The 12790-nt window shown below is 40.4% G+C and overlaps 1 long non-coding RNA gene across 5 annotated transcripts in view; it reads right to left on the bottom strand.

Moving 5' to 3' along the window:
* LIG4 (DNA ligase 4) overlaps positions 1-12790 on the bottom strand; it is a 176995-nt gene that overhangs the window by 65942 nt on the left and 98263 nt on the right. For 2 of the 5 annotated variants that reach the window (XR_011378707.1, XR_011378708.1), the window contains exon 3: positions 5397-5472. This is a non-coding gene — a long non-coding RNA (DNA ligase 4). The other 3 variants (XR_011378706.1, XR_007920873.2, XR_007920875.2) reach the window with 3 other exon arrangements.

Here is a 12790-nt window from a genome sequence, read left to right as displayed (position 1 = left end):
TCTCAGGGATAATCCGGGGGAAGCATTTGCTCTCCTGTCAGTGGTAGATGTGGACTCAAAGTTCCGCATTCTTCACAGTATTTGATAGCATTAGATTTTAATATTCAACTCGCATCTGAACGATGTTACAAAATCATAATGACACTATTCACATTTAAATTTTAATATTCTTGATTGTCATTTGTATTTTTTCTTCTGTGGAATGTCTAATCACTTCTTTACCCATTTTTAATTTGGAAGTATGATTTTTTTTTCATTATTTGAAGTTATTTGTGCATTCTGTGTAATCTGTTGGTTCTCTGTGCATCAAACATCTCTTCCTAGCCCATGGTAGACTTTTCCACTCCACGATATCTCTCAAGAACAATGGGGCTGGCGCCGTGGCTCACTTGGTTAATCCTCTGCCTGCGGTGACAGTATCCCGTATGGGCACATGGTTCTAGTCCCAGTTGCTCCTCTTCCAGTCCAGCTCTCTGCTATGGCCTAGGGAGGCAGTGGAGGATGGCCCAAGTGGTTGGGTGCCTGCACCTGCGTGGGAGACCAGGAAGAAGTACCTGGCTCCTGGCTTCGGATCGGCGTAGCTCCAGCTGTAGCAGCCATTTGTGGAGTGAACCAACAGAAGGAAGACCTTTCTCTCTGTCTCTCTCCCTCACTGTCTAACTCTGTCAAACAAACAAACAAAAAAACAATGTGTTTTTTAAATTAGTTAATTTTAATTGTCAAAAATGGAGTAAAATATTTTCATTTTTTTAAGTTGACCATGCTTTCTTTTTCTTTATTTTTTAAAAAATGTGTCCCTTTTAAGAAATCCTTCACTACTGTGTGCACATAAAAATTTATTCCTATGTGTACTGCATTATATAGACTCCGTACCTTACACCAACTGAAATTGCTTTTCATATATGACGTAAGGCAAAAACTCAATTGTTGTGTCCACATATGGATAACTAGTTGGCTCAGCAGCAGTTACTGAATAATCCTTCTCCCACCTCTACCAGGCAGCTCTGTAGACATCAAGTTTCTCAGATGCACTGGTCTTGGTCTCAGTCCTTGTGTTCCAATTATGTGCTTGTCTAATGTATAAGCAGTACTACATGACTAATGGGGTCAATGCTCCATGGCCTCAACTACTGTAACTTTAAGGTAAGTCTCCACCTCCAGTAAACCAAATCCCTCAACCTTTTTGTCTTCAAAATTGCCTTGACTATCCTTTCCTTGGCCTTTTCAGGTCTGTAGAAATTAGAAAATCAGCCTGTCAAACTTTGTGGAGGGGCTGGCGCTGTGGCACAGTGAGTTAAAGCCCTGGCCTGAAGCGCTGGCATCCCATATGGGTGCCGGTTCTAGTACTGGCTGCTCCTCTTCTGATCCAGCTCTCTGCTATTGCCTGGGAATGCAGTAGAAGATGGCCCAAGTCATTGAGCCCCTGCACCTGCGTGGGAGACCTGAAGGAGGCTCCTGGCTCCTGGCTTCGGATTGGCGCTGCTCCGGCCATTGCAGCCATTTGGTGAGTGAAACAGCAGATAGAAGACCTCTCTCTCTGTCTCTACCTCTCTCTCTAACTATTTAAACTAAATGAAATAAATCTTTAAAAAAAATTTCATGGAACACATAGTTGAGCTTTACATTGAGATGATAAGAATTTATGAATTGGCCGGTGCTGCGGCTCACTAGGCTAATCCTCCACCTTGCGGCGCCGACACACGGGGTTCTAGTCCCGGTCGGGGCGCCGGATTCTGTCCCGCTTGCCCCTCTTCCAGGCCAGCTCTCTGCTGTGGCCCAGGAGTGCAGTGGAGGATGGCCCAAGTCCTTGGGCCCTGCACCCCATGGGAGACCAGGATAAGTACCTGGCTCCTGGCTTCAGATCAGCGTGGGGCGCCAGTCACAGCGCACCAGCCGCGGCAGCCATTGGAGGGTGAACCAACGGCAAAGGAAGACCTTTCTATCTGTCTCTCTCTCTCACTGTCCACTCTGCCTGTCAAAAAAAAAAAAAAAAAAAAAAAAAAAAAAAAAAATTTATGAATTAATTTGGGGAAATCAACATCTTTACCATATTCGTCCTACTTACACTGATCTTCATATATCCTGTCATTTATTTGTGCCTTCATTAATTTTGTCCATAAGATTTATAACTTCCCTCATAATCTATCTTGGTTTTGAAAGTTTTTTCAAAAATTTTTGCTCCCTATATTCCTTAACTTTAAAATTCCTATTTTTGTATTTTCTAGCTGCAAACAAATGTTACCTTTTTTAAGTTATATATTCAGAGTTTATAGGTGAATGGAATAAAACTGATTTTCACACAGTGATTCAGAATTGACAACTATATTATAAATTCTAAGTAAATGTGCTTGTTTTTTTCTGTATATGTACAGTAACATTTTTAAAATAATTATAGCTGTAGTGCAGTCACTCATCCTAGTGATTAAAATAAGCTAAGATTTCCACATCCCATATCTGAGTCACTTGTGTTTGATTTCCGGCTCCAGCTCCTGATCTCAGCCTCTTGCTAAATGTAGACCCTGGCAGGCAATGGTGATGACTCAGGTAACTGAGTTCCTGACCCCCCAATAAGAGGCCCAAATTATGACCCTGGCTCCTGGCTTCAGACTAGCCATGTGGGCATTTGGAAAATGAACAGCAGATGAGAATGTGTGTGTGTTTTCTCTCTCAAATAAATACATAGAAAGTTTTAAATAATGATAGATTTTTCTTCTCCACTCCCTGTCAGTTTTATGTCTTTTCCTTGTCTTACTCCATGTTTACTGAAATGGAAGTAGCTGGTCAGGTTCGTCTCATGTCCCATTTAAAAGCAAATGCTTCTACTATTCCTTCATTGGCAGTTGTGCCGGGGATGAGTTACAGCAAAGACACCACTGCAACTATTTTAAGTAGAAAGTCATTGCTGGACCTGATAAAATGCATGAAAATGCTGGAGAGGTGGCCCTTGACTACTCCCCCAGGAATTATGTCATGTCCTGACGTGGCTGTCCCAAACAACCAGGAGTATAGCGTCTACCTACTTCTACCTCCTGTATCTCAGGCAACGTCCAACTGGAAATTCTATCCACGTGCAAAACCCCGTCTGTGAGAGAGACTAGGAAATGTAACCGTTTGCTTAGCGTCTTTGAGGGCGCCTCTACTCTTACACACAATCCAGTCACTTGGCTCTTCCACACCTACGATTCACTTCCACTGACATCTGCACTTCCAAACAGTGTAATCTCTGTCTACACCTTCTACTCCCTTAAAATAGAAGTCCACAGTTTCTCTGATCATTGTACACACCTGGAATGAAATTCTTTCCTTTTCTGTCAGTCCCAATAGTATCTGATAAAGACTAATCTTAAATGGCTAGCTCCTATCAGCAATTTTTATTGATGCTATAAAAGAGAGAATGCAAGGAGTAGTTAATAGAGTCTTTGCTTCTGTGATCTATCTAAAGTTCATAATTACCATTTAAGATGTCTTCTCCCTGCATCATTTCTGTGGGCCCATTGCCTTGGTCAGCACTCCAGGGGGTTGGGCCCTTTCTAGGGAATGTACAAGGGAACCTGAAATCCACAGGGTCTGAGCCTCTAATTCTCTTGCCTGTAGAGGTCTGCTGGGGTCTTTCATGGATTTTTGCCCATGTGCATGGCATCAGAATGAACTTCCCCATCTGATTCTCCCAGCTCCTAATGTTTTCCTCCTATCCCACATTGCAAGTAGCAGACTCATTCCCCTATCCTAGTTGGGATTAATGAGGTCATCTGATGCAGGATATTTGGGGGCCTGTTGGTTCAATGGAATGAGATGCTTGAAATGACAAACTGACTGTCTCAGTGGAAATAATATTATACCCTGTGATGGCTCATCTCTCCTAAGGATCCTAAAACTTCTGACCAAGTGGAACTCAAATTTATGGTGACAGAATACATTTTACATATGGGCTGGTAGATGTAGTGACAGATGCTGTCGCTCCCTTCTTGTCTGGGGTTCCCCAATCCAGTGCCCTGACTATGGGGGAAACAATTATTTCTTCATTGATTTTTCAGTGTCCACACTACATCATCTAGGACAACACCCTAAAAACATAAGGCATTTCTCTCAGTTGATGCAAAAACTGCATTCTGTCAGCCAGTTGCATCTAATAATTGGATAGATGACAACATGAGTGAAAGTGATGGTATCAGTCTGTTGACATCAATTTTTAAGGGGCTTTTGAACAGGAGCAATACAGCTTGTGTATGTTCTAGGAGAAAAAATAAAGAGATGTGAAGGCCATTACAGGAAAAGAGCCAAGAGGCTCATTTCTTTAGGTTCTGTCCTCTCTCTGCTTGGAATCTCTAAAAGAGAAAGAAATTGATTCCAGTGCTGCCTAGAAGTCTGAAAAATCTAACAACTTGACTACCACCACACTTACTAGAGACAAATTCAATAAATCTTGCAACATTTCACCCAAATTCCATGAAAAGATGAGGCTGTGGGCTCATGCTGAACATCCTGACAATCCTCTTAAGTTTTCTGGAAGCTCAGGACTTGCTTTAGAGGACGGCAAGGCACGTTTAACGTCCTTAGAGGGTCCTTTGTCTGATGGAGAGATCTTTCGAGCACAATGCTTGGTCTTTGCAAGGTTTTGTCAAGCATTTCACAGTGACATACTCATCTGCATCCTCATGCCGTGCTTTACGGTTGGTGCCTTGGAATAGACATTTGCTCCTGAAACCGTGCTTCAATTTTAGCACTGCTTAGCATCTAGGGGGCTCAGATTCTTCCAAACCAGCCTCAACATCGTTGGTTTTTGTTTAACAGTCCTTCCAAGTTAACAGTGTAAGAGCAATATTTTTTGTTGTTAACTTATTATGAGATTGAACATGCTTCTACTGGTTTTTGCATTGTAATTCTTTTGAAAATCTCATATGTTCTTTTCCTGTAATCATCCATTGTGATTTGCTATATTTAGATATCCTCTACAGATTAAAAGTTATAGATCTTTGCTGCCAGGGTTTGCAAATATATTTCTACTCAGTCATTCAAAAATACATATGCTCAAAGTCTTAAGGAATAAGCGGGAAGGCTTCGTTTTGCCTTCTGAGGGATTATCGTCTACATACAGAAGACGTGTGCATAGAGACATGTTAAGAGGACTATCAGTCCGATCTTTGAACCTCCCTGTCTGCATTCCCCAGCTGTGGCATCTATTAGGACTGTGACATCTATTCACTTCAGTTCCCTAATTTGTGAGAGAGAAGAACTAATTCATGTAGAATGCCAGCAAGAAGTTGTAAAAGAGTTTATCTACCAGCGAGGAGGCCATGTTTACAAGTGCACATAACACAAAATTAAACGAGAGCTACTGATAGAGGTAAAAGAAATCCCCATGCGTAGAGACACAGAGATTCATGGAGAGCACTCACCTCAGCTGCGGGGTGAAGAGGGGTGTTCCATTACTGACAGGGCTCGTGGGTGAGTAAACTTTCATCCACCAGGAATCTATGAGAAGAAGAGAATTCTGGGCTGAGAAACAAGTGCAAGGGTGAGAAATAATAATTTCCATAAGTTATTTGTAATCGGAAGAAGGCAACAAAATATTGTAGTATAAGGCTTAGAAATATGAATATGCTTATTATTAGAAATATATGTATATATTTATTATACATAATACATTATATAATTTATTAATTTATATGTGATTTGCTCTATATGAAATGTAGAATATAAATATAAATTTATATTAAAATATAAATATTCTGGTTATTCTTACATTCACTCTACAAACTGAAATACACTACTCTCTGAGAAATAAAGATTTTTCTGTCAATAATTCTGTTGATGTGTTCAAAACCAGCACATTCTTTATCTGTTCTTGATAGTGCTAATTGTTTATTTGAAAGAGACAAGAGTGACAGTCCTAACTTCCAGGATATTACCACCCAAAGGTATAAAACAGATTGCTAACATGAGTGACTGGCTAGAGGAACAATAAGATGGACAAGCAATATCAATGTCCCCGATTTCAATGTTCTAGCAAGTTGTGGGAGACAACAATCATACAAATCTCCAACAGCTGACTGTTCCAAGACTGTAAACTCTCATTGGGTTTGGTACGTCTCAATACTGCATTTGGTAGAAAAACCAGTGATATCATTTGAACCTCTCACAAATAATATGAATTTTTAAGAGTTCCACTGCATGCATTTTTCACAAGAGCTTCAGAAATGTTGATTTGTTCAAATCATACAACTAGTAAATGATAAAGGTTTTGATGCTACTTCTACGGTGCCACAACACTGGAGGCTGCACAGGCATACACAAACAGGCATACACAGCACAGTACGATTGATCAAGGATGAACTAATCCATAAAAAAGCATAGCTCTGGAAGTCTGTAGCTGCTGAGGGTAACATACTAATAACACCATAAATTCTTACCACAGAAATGAAACAGGGCTTGTACTAACTTCTTTGATCATTTGCATGCCTGCCCACATTCCTCAATTACCTATCCATAAATTGATTTATTTTAGCCCAGTTGTAGCCCATAATATCTTCTGCTATAGAGTGAGAAACACATTTTCTACATTTCTTCAGAATATAACTAAAATAGAGCCATGTGCCACAGGACAATTTTCAGTTAGTGAACAAATACATACACTATATATACTACGGCAGTCCTGTCAGATCACAGTGGAGCTGAGAAGTTCCCACTCCCTGCTGATGTCATGGTGTCATGGCACAACCAAGGCAACAGAGGTGTTTGTGATGCAGGTATCCACAAGCCTAGTGCATTCCGAGTCACAGAAAAGTGCAGCAGCACAAAATTCCGTGTTATATAACACAACCTCACCAATACCAAACAAATGCCAGTGCTTGCTCTGGGGCCTCCCAGCCTTGAGGAACCAAGAGCCAAACAAACTTTCATTCTTCATAGATTGCTTAATCTCAGCTATTATGTTATATCAGCCGAAAATGAGCCAAGACGCAATGAAGACACCGATTCTGTCCGCTCACTTCTCTCACCACAAGTTTCAAAATTCTGAGCTTACGTGAAGGTTCCCTCCCCCCAGATCCTGGCAAGAAGGAGAGAGGGATTCTAAAGGGGTTAAATCCCAGCCTCAGGACTTACCAGTGCAATCAGCAGACAACTGAGTGAACAAAATAAGGTCATTTCTCCTGCAGATCTGACTTTTGTGAGGCTCCTTTGCACTCAAGAGCTTGGCTTTCTCACTCTCATGTTTCGGATGCATTTCTTAGGCCCTGGGCTTATTTACGTACCTAAGTCAGAGCGAAAACAACACAGGATTCTGTACTGAGCCTCATAAGAAGAAAAAACTCATAAATTACTGACTGCACGGCTAAGATAAAAGGTCTGTAACACAGACAGGTACATTCGTTTCAACAAGAATGGGATATTCAACTTCCCTGAGCAGATCCAAAGAGGATTCAGACTAGGAGTGACATCTGAGCTGAGACTTGGAGGGAAGACAGACAAGAGGAACAACTCGCAGGAGAACACGGGCATGGCAGTTTATCCTGTGTTTGGGGGGAAATAGGAACTTACTTCCCCATGAGAGCCTTCCAAAACATTAAAAATATTACAGGCTCATTATATTCCCTAGCTCAAAGATATGAGAGGGTTAAAACTGATTCAGCCCATGCACCTAGAGAAAGAAACAAATTCCGTTCAGTAGCATTATTAAACCCTGAATTTTCCCTGGTTCAACGTTTTTTGACTATATTGGCTATTTGGTGAAAACCCTTAGCATGCCACCTAAATCAACACATCTGGGAGACAGCTGAAATCAGGGCACAGTCTTCAGCCTCTGAGCTTAGGGGCCTTTCCCGTGTGCCCTATTCTCATTCTTCCCTCCAGCTTCATTTCCATGTGCTTTGTCATCCTGCATCCCACCGCTTGCTGCTGACATCATTTCCTCTTGCCTTTGTTCTCTAATGAGGTCAAGCTCTGTCTTTGATGTCTCTGTTCCATCTACCTAATGTTAACCTGCTGTGGTTGGGTAGGTTTCTAACTAAGGGCCATTCGTGATTAGACTAAAAGCTCTCTGCCTTCATTATTTCCTAAGCATCTTTTTAGCATACAGTACCATTAAAATACAGCTGAACTCTGCCTCACTCTCATAGCTCAGAATAGAAGCTAACCTCACAGGTATCCTGAGATATTCATAATTGCAAGGACAAATGCCTATTTAAAATTATCCTAAACCAGATCTATGATGGTCAGGAAACCCATTACAGCACCTAAAATGGTAAATAAGTCACAGTAAGCCTTTTGTTGACCTCCCTTCCTCCTCCTCTTCCTCCTCCTCCTCTACCTTCTCCTCCTCCAAGATCTCTGGAGCATTACTTGCGTCTCCACATTGTGGCAAAGATTCAGACATCAAAAGGAGCTCCTAGATTCGAGGAAGTCACAACCAAGGTTAGAAAGACGACAGCAAACTAGAAACTTCAATCACTTAAGTTTATAACCAGTTGACATTAATAATGTAGACACCACTCATTGCTTGATGGTGTTTCCTACTTTTTAAAGACTTTTTAATGACTCTTATTTATTTGAAAGGCAGAGGGAGAGAGAAAGAAAGAACCAGGACAGAGATTTCCATCTGCTGTTCACTCCCCAGATGCCTACAACAATTAGGGCTGGACCAGGCCAAAGCCAGGAGCCTAGAACCCCATCTGGGTCTCTAACATGTGGCAGGGGCTCAACTACTTGGGCCATCATCACCTGCTACCTCCCAGGGTGCACACTGGCAGGAAGCTAGATCAGAAGCAGAGCCAGATCTCAAACCCAGGCCTCCTAATATGGGGTGTGGGCACTCCAACCACATTGCACTGCACACAATGCCAATCCTTTGATGAATTTTAAGAATAAAATATGTTACAGTTTTTGAAGAGGGAAAACATAACTTCAGGATGATATATAATGCATTCAATTACAACCTTCTTTAACCTCCATTATCAAGTCCATATCTTGAAACAGCTGTCCTTTTAATTTACCCTTTGAGGAATGTGCTTTTTTTTTTTTTTTTTTAAATCCAACATTGCTAGGGTAGAGGGTCTGGGACCACTAACATTTACTAAGACCCTCCTCCATGTTTGGCATGGTGTTAACAGTAACCCAAATGCCCTCTGAAATGCAGATTACAGTGATTTAAAGCCCATCTGCCAACCACAAAATCTTTTTTTTTGGACAGGCAGAGTGGACATCGAGAGAGAGACAGAGAAAGGTCTTCCTTTGCCGTTGGTTCACCCTCCAATGGCCGCTGTGGCTGGTGCACTACGGCTGGCGCACCGCACTGATCCGATGGCAGGAGCCAGGTGCTTCTCCTGGTCTCCCATGGGGTGCAGGGCCCAAGCACTTGAGCCATCCTCCACTGCACTCCTGGGCCACAGCAGAGAGCTGGCCTGGAAGGGGGCAACCGGGACAGAATCCGGTGCCCCAACCGGGACTAGAACCCAGTGTGCCAGCGCCGCTAGGTGAAGGATTAGCCTATTGAGCCGCAGCGCCGGCCCACAAAATCTTTTACTTGCATTCCTTCTGGGAATCAACAAATACCACTTAAATTAGATTGAGAATTGAATGAAGAATTTTGAAACATTTTGATTCTGTCATAAAGTAGCTATCCCATTCAATTCCCATTGTTTATTCCAATGGGAATGAAGCAAGCAAAGGAAAAAAATCAAACAAATCTAAACTAAAATAAACTGTCCAACAAAACAAATCCTAAAAAGCAAACAGAAATATGTCCAAAATCTGACTCAAAAGATGTAGGGGGATGTATGTATAACAATTTTTATTTTTATTTCCCCAACCAATAATGGGCTGATTAACAGAGATTTCAACTCACAGATGTATAAACTTAAATAGACATTAATTTAGTAAAACAAAACCTTAACAATATAATTTCAGTTTACATGACTTTTACTATTATGGGATTTTTGCTACTTTCATGATTATAGGCTGCTTCATTTAAATAAGTAAAAATCTCATCATTTGAATTCCTGAGAAAATACAGTTTTATTTGAAAATTATAATATGATTCACAAAAGCATACATATAGTCTTAAGAATTTTCATACAGAGGCATAGGCCAGTCCTCCAAAGTAATAATTTTATAAATAGCAGGATTCTGTTACTCTTTAAAACCTCCTGACCTAATTTTATTATTAATGTAAATATGAATATTCTATTAATGTGATGATAATCTTTGGATGAGTAATAAAATCTACACATACATATTTATTTCATAAAATTTATTTTCTTGCCCTTATTTTGCTAAGTCATTAATCACATGATTGTAATAAAAATTTTCACATAAATTGCCCCTTATTTAGTTATGCCAAGTCTCTCTTGGAGTTCTTTTATGGTTTCTTAGTTTCATTTGCTATTTTGTTAGTGTTTGTGGTCTATTTATTATCTATTTAATATTTTTTAATTTAAAAACATAAAAATATGCATATTTATGGAATCTGATATATTTTCCTACATGTATACATTGTATAATATTCAATCAGAATACATATATCTATCTTCTCAAGGATTTAACATTTCTTCATAGAGAAAGCCTCCAAAATCCCATTTCCTAGGTTCTTTTAAACAGAGAACTACATGGTATATTATCTACAATCACTTAGCTGTGCAGTAGAACCCAAGAACTTCTTACTACTATGTAGCTATTACCTGGAGTTTATCAATCAACCTTTCTCAATCCCTTCATCCCCAATCTTTGGTAACCACCATTTTTTTAACTACTTTGTGGGTACCAGTTTTTAGACTTCACACATGAGTGAGGTCACGTGTTGTCTCGTGGGCTTGGCTGATGGCATTTGACATGATGACTTCATTTCCATCCATGTTGTTGTGAATGACAAGATGCCATCCTTTCTATGGTTGAATAATGTTGCATTTTGTATATGCAGGACATTTCTTTATCCATGTATTGGTTGGTGGAAACTTAGATTGCTTCATTTCTTGGCTATTCTGACTAGTGTTGCAATAAATATGGGCGTGCAGATGTCCCTTGGGCAGATGGATTTCATTTCCTTTTATTACATATCCAGGAATTGGACTGTTGGATTATATGGATGGAAGTTCTATTTTTGGTTTTATGAGGAACCTCCACACTGTTTTCCAGAAATGCTGAACTAACTTACATTTCTACCAAGAGTGTACAAGTCTTCTTTTTTCTCCATGTTTGTCAACATTTGTTGCCTTTTATTTATACTAGCCAGTCTCACTGCAATAAGGTGACATCTCCTTGTGGTTTGACATCTCCTGATGGTTAGTGATGTTGAGTAGTTTTTCATTTACCTGGTCACCATTTGTCTGTCTTCCTTTGAGCAATGTCTGTTTAGACCTACTACTTTTTTAAAAAATTGGGATTATCTGGCTTTTTGCTATTGAGTTATTTGAGTTCCTCATATATTCTGGATATTAACCCCCTATCAGATGTATAACTTGCAAATACTTTTTCCCCTTCTGAAGACTGTCTCTTCATTCTGTTGATTGTTCTTTACTCAATCTGTGAGCAGCAGGCGGGCGTGAAGCCTTGGGCTTTATCAGGTCTGGTCACTGGAGGTCCAACTCTGAGCGCCAAGCAATGACACTAAATTCCTTCTCCTGGCTTCTCCACACAGCCAGAGCTTTGCTTTCTGCAGGCGTTTACAAGAGAAGTGGAAGAGGAATCTTGTGAACATCAAATAAAAATAACAAGGACAAGGTTTGAGGACAAAAGAGAGAGAAAGTTTAATCTATCAATCGATGAGGATGTCATCAGACTTTGGAGTCTCAGAGCTACTGCCCTACTCAGTGAGGATGGAATGGGGGCTTTAAGGAGTGCAAATGGGATGTTGGGCTGCTGAGCCACATGCTGCAGCCAATTGCAGGTATGACAAAAGAGTGTCTCGGAGGTCAGCGCAGTTCATGGAGAAACGTGCTGATGACTTGACTGTACCATGAAGAGAGACTGCAGGGAGTTCTGCAAGACTAAGCAACAGCAAAGCATCATTTGGCAGAGGCATCATCGTGTTAAGAGATTTCAGTGGTTTGTTAATGGCGATGAAGCCCACTCGTCGTATAGTGCATGCATGCTGTACCCTTAGTTATTTGGTGCCCTGTTCCTTCAGTTACAATAAAATCAAACCTCCAGTCATGCTGGCCAAGAAGGGCCAACTACTTTTTCACCTTAGGCTGGCTTTCTCAAGGCTACTATCTGGAACTCAGAAGCAGGCATTATTTATCTGTTTGAAACAGGCTAGTTAGCCTTAGTCTCAGTAGTCATCAGAATATGAAAAGGAAAAGAAAAATGTGTTTGGCTCAGTTACAATGGGACTAACATTAAAGTACTTGAAAGTAGAAAACTTTAAGATATTATATGGATTACATATTGTTGAAGAGATGGTTAAAAAATCTATGCAAATAGTATCAACTTAAGTGATAAAATAACAGGATACTTTTGAGATAAGGATAAGTTATTATTTATGTCCTCATTATAAAAAGTGTGGCACATACAATCTGTAAAACATTTACAAATCTAGCGCTTCTTTAAGAGCTTAATTGACAATTCTGATTGCGACTCTTTCAGAGTAGATTCTTCCAAATAAAACTAAGAAAACTGAGGATTGGAAGCAAAGTGGTGCTGACTAATAGTCTCCTGCAACCACATGCCACAGACACCAGTGTGAACAGCTACTCACACACCAAGCCTCTTTCATAAGAGATATGGAAGCCAGGCGAGAGACCATGGTGCCTCATCTTGTGGTAATTGTCACAAAAGACACATCAAAGAAAGCAGCAAG

This window comes from Oryctolagus cuniculus, chromosome 9, assembly GCF_964237555.1.
Source record: "Oryctolagus cuniculus chromosome 9, mOryCun1.1, whole genome shotgun sequence".
Lineage (NCBI taxonomy): Eukaryota > Metazoa > Chordata > Mammalia > Lagomorpha > Leporidae > Oryctolagus > Oryctolagus cuniculus.
Note: the sequence above shows the minus strand (reverse complement) of the source record. Positions and strands in the feature narration are given on the sequence as shown.